Source organism: Papilio polytes, unplaced genomic scaffold (genome assembly GCF_000836215.1).
Source record: "Papilio polytes unplaced genomic scaffold, Ppol_1.0 DF821400.1, whole genome shotgun sequence".
NCBI lineage: Eukaryota > Metazoa > Arthropoda > Insecta > Lepidoptera > Papilionidae > Papilio > Papilio polytes.
This window is the reverse complement of record NW_013527804.1, coordinates 781,663-789,949: the sequence shown is the minus strand read 5'-3', so window position 1 is coordinate 789,949 and position 8,287 is coordinate 781,663. Positions and strand designations below refer to the sequence as shown.

At 32.8% G+C, this 8,287-nt stretch overlaps 1 protein-coding gene across 1 annotated transcript in view; it reads right to left on the bottom strand.

Moving 5' to 3' along the window:
• The window catches only part of LOC106108688 (nephrin), a 196,369-nt gene that overhangs the window by 36,035 nt on the left and 152,047 nt on the right, over positions 1-8,287 (bottom strand). The window lies entirely within an intron of this gene.

The window sequence follows — 8,287 nt, the reverse complement described above, 5'->3', positions numbered from 1 at the left end:
TATATATATATATATAGACTAGCTTTCGCCTGGGACACTGTCCGCGTGGAATTAAAAACTTACATCAATTGTATATTCTGCGCGGACTAAGTCGCGGGCAAAACTAGTAAACACATGAGTAGATTCTTGTGAAATTAAAATGATGAAATACTAGTATTCGCCCGCGACTCCGTCCGCGTTGAATTAAAAAAAAAACAAAAGTAAAAAGCCTATGTGTTCTTCCAGTCTATCCTCTACATCTATACCAAATTTCATCGAAATCCGTTTAGCCGTTTAAACTAAAAACTCTAACAAACATCCATCCATCCATCTATCTAAACATTCGCATTTATAATATTAGTAAGATTCTTTACTATATTACGCTTTCATGGTTAAGTTTATAAAATTAAAATATAGTTATTTTAAGTTATCGGTCGATGATGCTGAAAATTTTCTATCGTAACCACTTTCACAGTAAAAAGCCGAATATTGAATGTAAGTGTGGGCCTTCACGGTGGTGAGCTCGGGTCGGACTTATGACACGGTCTGTTGCCTTTGTCACGGAGGTAACTTTGATAGTTAAACTCTTTGTAAAGAGCACCCGTAACTAAAGAGAGGAGAACGTTAGTTATGAGTGTGGTACAGGTAGAGGTAGACATAGATGGATTGCGTGAAAGGTAACATGATCAAGGGAGTGATGACTGAGCAAACGAGCAAGCGGCCACCTGAAACCACCGAAATGGAGAGCGACCGCCGCCCATAAACATCAATTGCAGATGCGTTGCCTACCCTTAATTGACGTAGGAGACGCACATAAAAGGGGACATGTCCTCGTCATATGCGCCTCCTCCACCGTCAAATCCACTATTCCTTCTCATCCTTTCCTCTTAGAAAAGAGTGGAAAGGGAAAGGGACTAAAATTAGGCCTCGGCTAGGATAGTTGGAGGACAAATACCCGTTGCGCCGACCTTATGGGAGTAGAATAAGGAGGAAGATAATGATGATGAACCGTAACTAAAGAGAATGTATGAATGTGGAAGCAATAGGTGTTACGACAGCAGTAGATGAAAGGTCTCTGTTTACCACTCCGAATGAGAATGCATTGATTCAAACTTGTATACTTTTGTTGATACTACCCTTACTTGGGTAAAATTATTCATATTCAACTAATAAAATAAGAACGTTTGCAGGAAACTGAAGTATGGATTTTTTGATAATTTTTCTATCTATTATATCGACTTGTTTGTTTATTAGAAGAGAAAAAAAACAAGCCTATAGGTTTTAAATATAATTTTAGCTATGATAATGAAACATTTTGTCTTAGAAAAGGAACAAGAAGCACCAATTAATTTAATTATTAAATATAGAAATTAACCTCCAAAACAAATCCTTAATAATTCTTAACATATTTACAGTTACTTCTCCCTAGTTTTTTTTTTATTTAGAACGCAAAATATTTTATAAAGGCCTTTCCACTACACTTCAATTTCTCAGCTGAAAACGGCTTAACCTCTTTGCCTTTTTATATTTTTTAAAAAGCATTTCAAAAGGCTTTTATACGTAGCGGTTAAACTATTACACTTGTATTTAAATTTTATGACATGTAATTAATTTGTTATTTTGCATCAACTGTTAAAATGACATACTAGCTTTCACCACCCTCGACTCCGTTCAAGAGGAATTAAAAAACTAAAGTAGCCTGTGTAATTTAAGAGTGGCACCAGTGGTTTATTAAGGAGTAAAAGGTTAGCGTGGACATATTATGAGGAGGGATGAATCGCGTGTAACAAGGACGTTCGTTGAATGAGGTACACCCGTAGAGTAGAGGTAGTAGAGGTAGAAAGGTGACATGATCAAAAAGGGAGTGACTGAGATGACGGATGATAGTTATGTGGAGAACGAAAACCCTATGCGAGTAGGATAAGTTAGGGAAGATGATGATGAAAGTAGCCTGTGTCCTTTCAGACTATCTAAATCTTTGTCAAGCCATCAATATCCGTTCAGTAGTTTAGGCTACAAAGAACCGGGTCAGGAAAATGTATCGTACTGTAGTTTAGAACTTCTAACACACAATACGATGTTTTTTTTATATAATATAAGGTGGCAAATGAGCAAGCGGCCACCTGAACCGAAATGGAAAGCGACCGCTGCCCATAAACATCCGCAATTGCAGATGCGTTGCCTACCCTTAGTTGACGGAGGAGGAGACACACATAGAGGACATTTCCCCTTCATATGCGTCTCCTTCACAGTCAAATCCACTTTTCCTTGCCATCCTTTTCTTTTAAGAAAAGGGTGAACTAAAATTAGGCCTCTGGCACCACACTCATCAGACTGTACGCGGAATTGCTTCCACTTCACGCCTGTTTTCTGTGTGGTCGTGTTCTATTGAATTTTGTCAGTAATGTGTACTATTGCGTTTCTGCGAGCCAATTAATCAACAAAACGCTTTGACGAAATGTATGCGTTACGAATATTAATGGTACAGTCGTGCACAATCGGAATATGTAACAAAATATTTAAATATGCATTAGCTGACAAATGACAATCAGTTTTGTACACGAATGTACTTATTTTCTATACATTTATTCGGTGTTTTAGACGATTTTAATATCTAAAGGCGTAAGGACATTAGGTTTTAATTATTTACTTAGATTTGAAAAAATGGCCACTGCAAATATTAACTAAAATAACAAACGTCGAGATTTTTTTTTAATATACTGTAAACCTAAATGGAATTTAAAAGCATTTACTCAGTTTAATTTTGAACTATTTAAATTAGTAAATTATATAAATTGGTAAAGCACTTCATTACTATAAAATTTGTATTATTAATATTGTTAAGTAAGAGTAATCGATGTTCGTACAGTCGCAAAGACAAGCGCCGACCCACAAATGTAGCTAATTGCTACATCGGTTCACCAATCACGGGCCGCATTCAGATCACTAATTATTATTAGAGTATGGTACAAGTGTAAGCGGTAGCGGAAAAAGTATTCATAAAAATTAAATGTAAAAATCTTTGATATGATAAATAAGTTAATTGTACATTGAAATTTTGTTATCTATGATAGTATTAAAACAACAAAAAAGCTACAGGTAATTAGTCTATTTTAGCTACTAAGAAAAAAATAACCGAAATCACGAGTCGATACATTTTTTTTGAAATCATAGTCGAGGGCGTCAAATTAAAAAAATAACTGGTTTAAAAATATAATTTGAACCCAACACCAAGAAAAAATAGAAGTAGTCAATTATATCAATCATAATTAAAAATTACAAAGAGTGAAATGATACGTAATTAAAACAGAAGACGATTCACGATAAACATCTTCCCACGAAGGGAACGGAGGGTCAGAGTTGAAGTCCGTCAACCGGAAACTTTTAACGTTTTCAATTATTGTACATACTAGCTGTTCCCGTGCGGCTTCATCCGCATGAAATTATAAAAAAAAACTTTATTTATTATTTACATTTGTCAAGTTCTCAATAGCAGATTTCAAAATTACCGTCACCATAATAACCTTGCTTTCTTAATTTTGGTAGCTTGTAGTTTGTCGTCCCTTTGCCACATGAACGTTTTTCCAATTTATTTACCCTCTAAGTTTAATAGCGTGAAAATAGATAGCCTAAAGCATGTCGTAAGTTAAGAGATTTTTATTAAATAAAGAATTATTCAAAAATATGCTGTAATTGCCGACATCTTAGGCAACAAAGAAGTGTGTGTTTACGCTTTATTATAATAGTATAGATTTACATTATTAATATAAAATAGAGTTAAATACACGTAATAAATACAGTAAAGTGTTGGTTACATTAATAAATCACCATTTATATTATTATATTAAACAATACACGTGTAACAAAATGTATATGTACATATGTGTACAGGGAAACAAACTGGAATGAATATGGATGGCTGCAACGGTAGAGAAAGACCGAAGAAAGTATGGATTGTGTGAAAGAGGATATGCTTAAGAAAGGAGTATATTCAGATATGACGGCTGATAGAGATGTATGGAAGAGCAGCACATACTGTGCCGACCCTCCATAAGGGCAAGTGGATGAGACATAGGTAAACAAACTTTTAGGATTATAAATTAGATATCGTTGTTTTAAAATTTTAAATTATTCTATCTTTATAATCTAACCTTAGATAGAATTATTTAGACGAAGTTTAAGATTACTTGTGTATTTTATTAAATATTTTTTCTCTCATTTGACGGAAAAATCGAATATAACTTATAAGGTTGCGATCCTCGATTCTTGTTAAAATTCCTATTTCCTTCCAGAAACCGTTTCTCTCGACAGATCCAATCTCTGGACCTTTACAAAAAATGATATTTTAGATGGTTCGCATTCGACCTTTGACCTATATACATTTACTTACGTAACTTATCTCTAAAATATTATAAATATTGGTTTTTAGCTAAGAAAAGTATTAAGATGTCTTGTTTGATGCGATGATTATAAAATAAACTTAAAGGACACTGAATAATTTTTTGGCAAAGATTTTTTATTCAAACATTACTTTTGTATTTAAATTTTGCAGAAAAGCAAACGGCCACTTGCATTTGCTAAACTAGCGAAGTGATCACTGTCTATAGATATCTGCATTTGTTGAAACGTTGCCTAGTTTCTCTTATTCCAAATTGTATTGTAGTGGTGATAAGATTAAATGCTGTTTTATTTTATTTTATTTTACTTTTAACAGAGGTGGGGACACACAGACAGAGGAAATTTTCCCTTCCAGTACCAAAATTTACCTTCCTGTCACTTCTTTTTAAGAAAAGAGTATGTAAGGAGACTAAAATTTGGCTAACACGTTTTCATCAGACGAAACAGAGAATTACTTCCACTTCAGGCCTATACGTAGTTTCAAAGGAAACAGAGATCTGCTTCCACTTCAAGCCTGTCTTCATGTGGACGTAGTCTACCGTTGGAGGAGTTAAATTAAAAATGAAGAAAACAAAAAAAAAATTAAAACCTAGATGAGAATTAATTATTCTTTTCAGTTTTGTTTAAATGTTTTATTCATTTATATCTGTGTATGAGATTTTATTTATACATTTATATTGTAGAGGGTATAACATATATCAAATGGAGCGCAAGATGCAGTGAAGTGGCAATGGTCCAAGTTATAAAATTACATGTTGATTAATTGTACAGAAAAGGCATTTGTTAAGCATAAGCTATAAATACATATTTTAAAAGTATCAATTAAAAATTGTTACATTTTTAGTTAACAATCAATTTATAGTGAAATACATAGAATTACTACGATAAAAATGCTATAAAATGTAGAAAAAAATGTCTTAATTTTATTGCGTATTTATACAAATTCTACACAACTTAAAAAATGAATTTTACTTGCCGTACTTAGTTTTCTTGTTAGGTCGTTTAGTCAATTAGGAAGACCCTTAGTTTAGTTTTAGTATTACAAATAAACTAAGATAGTGCTATTAGTCACCGTAGAGCGGCAGTTAATTTTTTTCAAATCTCATATATAGTAAACATATTAAAATCGCTGCCTCTTACAACTTGGACCATCAAATTATAAATTTCTCTCTAAATTTTCTGAGGCGTTATTTATTACTTAATCTCGTTGCCGGCGAATGTTTTTAGAAGTAAACCTCTCTTAAGACATAATACCGTGAAGAATGGCAACCAATCTTCTGTCATAAAACACATTAACTTCTTACTTCAATTTAAAACGTTTACGTGAGTGTCCTTTATTAAAACAGTATTACATATTGTCATCCTTTTCATTTCCAAAAAGGGAATTAAAAAACAAAAGTGTTGCCTATGTGTTCTTCAAGACAATCACATCTGTGCCAAATTACATCGAGATCCATTAAGCGGTTCAAGCTACAAACTCTAACTTCCATCTATACTTTCTTATTTAATTAGTAAGATGTGATTCGATGAGATCGTGTTTTATTTAAGAAAAAGATGCTAAGTTTATTTAAAGTATATTTCACTGACCCAAGCCGCGTTAAGGAAACTTTATCTTGGCAAAAGCGTTGGACAGTTTTGATTCTTCGTTGCGACGTAACCTTGTAACGGCGTATAAAAAATTCAAAGGCTAAGAAGATTGATTAATGAATGGACAGAAGCCGCTCTGATAAACTTGACGCGACCCCGTCTTACCAAAGTTCGTTTTTTTAACAAATGAATAAAAATTCCTTTCGGGAAAAATATTTCATAATTTTCAGCTTGTCAGTGAGAAAAAATTGATTATCTCTTCAAAGTTGTATGAATTATTAGTTTTTGTGATGGGTTTTTTTGGAGATATCAGTAAAAGCTGTTATAAAAATTCAACTAAGATTAATTTCTCTTACTGCTTTAGACATACTTGTTTGACTCGATAACACGATCTATGGGTTAAAAAATTATGCAATTATAACGTAAGTATTCTACCGAAACAAATTACAAACCTGATTTATAGCCGGTTTATTAGCTACATTTAACCATCCGTGAGTGTTTTGGGTTTCCGAACTACGTAACTTGAGTTTTATTCCGTTCAAACCTAACACTGTATGGAACTGCTATCAAGAGACTTAGGACAAGGAAGACCGACCCCAAATAACTAGGAAAAGACGAACACAGAAGAAAAAGAATAGTTTTCAAATAAATGCTATGTATTTACCCTTCTCTAACACTGGTTAGTGCAGAGCTATTAAATTTCTCCGACCTTTACACAGCTTATTCGAGTGTAATTTCACTCAATTTCGCTTCGGTTTAGTCTTACAAAGGAAACATTTTTCCCTTTTCCGTGTATATTACGGTGTGGTACAATGCACAAGAGTTAAGCTCTTATTTACTGAAATGAAAATATAAATTAAAGCATTACATTAGAATTAATGACGGTAAAATAAAACAATGATTATACGAACATTAGAAATAAAAAAAATTACTGTGTACGATTTATTAAAACAAAAAAACACTATACCATAATTAAATTATTTTTTCACAAACCTTATCCTCTTATGACTTGGGACATACACCGATCTACTTCGTCATCCCAGTCGATTGTCTTACATCTTTTATTTTAATACAATATGATATCGTTTCGTTTATCGGAGGAATAACAAGCAAATTTATGAATATCGCATAGAGCCTGCGTCAATACTCCTAAAGGGATATAGTTTAATGGGCGTAATAGTTATCCTTAATACTGCCATCTATCGGATAAAGCAGTAAGTTATTTAGTTAATGTCTAGGAAAGTTTGATTTGATAATCCTCTGTATTTTTCTATCAGTAACGGGAATAAATAATACAGTTTTCAGGTCATTAGATATATATATTAACTTTAATATTGTCCTTGCTTTTAGTAAACATATTTGTCCATCAATTTATTTTTATCGTAAATCGAAAGTTCACACTTTAAAGGTTTTTAATCATTAATTATGTTTGAAGTTGAATTGAAACCTTTTACGATTACGAGGTCAATATTTTTTTTTCTAAAATAATAGATCTTTCATGAAGGTTTCATTTCTCTAGCCAAATAAATAATCGGGTGAAAAGATCTACAACAGATAAGCCGTCAGGAAATAAAGGCTTAACCCGGAATCGAACTCTGACCGGGAATGTAGCACCTAATCCTTATCCCCTATCATTTATCATCATGTCTGAGAGTTTTTTGCGTAGCCATTTCGAGGGACGCCAAGTATCTGAACTGTTTTGTTAACAGTGCCATCTATCGGTAAGTACCGTAAGTGCTTCTATTTAAAAAAGGTACGTAATTCTGTGATATTCCTTGACGTATTTAAATATTGCCTCTATAAATTGTACAGTTGTATTTTTTTCATCAGAACAATATTCTTGTATTACCAATGCAACGAATAATTTTGATCTTTAGTAATTTTTGACCGCGACTTTGTCTATGCGGAATTAAATAAAAACAGTAATCTATGTGTTCTTCCAGACTCTGTTCTGTCTGTGTCAAATTTTTATGAACATCCATCCAAACTATCCCATTTATAATTAGTATGATAGGGTAAAGAAGAAAAGTAATAAATAAATCATTGTGCATTTAATAAAAAAATACAATATCGAATTAAAGAATCTTTAGTCACCGAAAATAAAACATCAAATAACCAATGTTAACGCTATAAAATAAAAGAGAGCTTTCCCTGCAATTGCTCTGCGCTTGAAATTACAAAGCTTTGTATAAATTTAACATTTTCAAACAATAAATAACAACGTCAAAGGGGAAACGAGACGATAACAACAAAAAACGTGAAACAAAAACAACAACAAAAACGAGCCCCGCGTTGTCTGGGGGAAATGCATTCCAGACTGAAA